We start from the raw sequence: 1,824 nt of genomic DNA on the forward strand, positions 1-1,824 counted from the left end.
GATTGAAACCCATTGAGGTAATCAGTATCTTGTAGACTGGACACTCTAGGCTAGTAAGAGGAATTGGGCACTCATTTCCCATTTTAGGCTTTGGTTTCCTAACAATTTGATGCTGCATAATTATCTAAATCAAAAGTTTCAATTTGAGAGAAGGCATTCTCAAAAGAGACTATCCAGGCAAGTTGCTGCCTTGAACACGTGTATGCGTATGCATGTACAACATCAAATTAATACAGAGTGTCCTTTCCTGTTGCTATGTGTATGCACACATATGTTGGGGGGAGGTAGGGAAATGTTAAAGCAATCAGAACTGGGCTTTCTTCTTTCAAACAAATTAGTTATGTACATACTTCCTGAGTAAATAGTATCATATAAATATTTATACCTCATATGTGGTCTCATAACTCAGGGGATGAATATAGAGCCTACAGATGGAGAATAATTTGATTTATTCCAGCAGCCTGACACCATTTATGGAAGGGGGGAACATCAGTAGACTCCAGACACATGAAAGTAAGCCAAAATAGACCTATCTAAAGTGAGTGGGGCGGAAACTCTGAAAAACCTTAACTCAAAAGGAGTATTTTTTTCTGTTTAAATAAAAAAGTCACTGAGTGAGGGTTCCCACTTGAGCTGTCTGTAAGTCAGCCTCTTTAATGTACAGTCACATTATTTTGTATTTTTGCAAATTGCTAAAGATTCTTTGCTGAGTACCAAGGGATGTTGGAATGGTGACTTCACTTCCACAGAGACTTGGTAAAAAACAACAAATGGTCTGTTAGCACTTTATAGAGTAACAAAACATGACGATGAAATCACGAGCTTTCGTGGGCACAGCCCACTTCCTCAGATAACTTGGCTACCCCCTGAAGCTCAGAGACTTGGTAGGTTGTCTTCTGTGCAATTTAGAGATTTAACTAATTTGTGTTTGTGTACATGCACAAGTTTGATAAGTTGTGAGACACACTTCAATATTTTTAATAATAAATTGAGTGCTGTTGAAAGGTGCTGAACTGGCAGCCCTAGAAAATGAAGTCCTCTATTTTGTAGCCATAGGATAGATACAGCCAGGTAGTAGTGATGCAAGCTTGCACTTCACTAACAATGAAGGACAACCTGTGTAGGTAGGAAAGGAGTTCATGCTACAGATTTGAAATGCCATCCTATGCTGGGTGTCAATGGAGGCCTGCAAACAGTTTAAGTCCCATAGACTTCCATGGGCATCCTGGATTTTAAGTCCAGGAGATTCCATCACTAGTCAGACCTGCTGCCTCATACCAGCCAGATAATTTCACTCAGGGATTCCTGCATCAATCCCTATAAATTATTCCAGTGGTCATTTATCTTCACTGTTAAAAAAACTATTTTATTTCTAGTCTGACTATTATCTAGTAGTAATTTCCAGCCATGGGATCTTGCCATGCCTTTCTGTGCTAGTATGTACACTAGTCTGCTATCAGAATTCTTTCCCCATATAGATACCCACAGATTATGATTAAGGAACCCCACAACTTTCTCTAAAATAAATTAAATAGATTGAACTCCTTTAAGTCTGTCACTGTCTCTGGAAAGGCTACCAGCAAAGGGTCACGTCTGCTTTTTCGGAACAATTTCCGAAAAAGTGGACATGTTTTTTCGTCATCCCGGTAATCCTCATTATATGAGGAAGAAGGGATGTGTCGAAAGAGCATGTTTTTCTGAAATTTAGCCCCGTGCAATTTGTGTATCTTTTTCCAACTTCTCTTTGTAGTGTAGATGTAGTGTAGACATAACCTTAGTGTCTTATGTGCGTTGAGCTTGCGTCCACAAGGTAAGAAAATCAAA

The sequence above is a fragment of the Pelodiscus sinensis genome, chromosome 1 (genome assembly GCF_052426305.1).
Source record: "Pelodiscus sinensis isolate ZL-2025 chromosome 1, ASM5242630v1, whole genome shotgun sequence".
In the NCBI taxonomy this organism is placed as follows: Eukaryota; Metazoa; Chordata; order Testudines; family Trionychidae; genus Pelodiscus; species Pelodiscus sinensis.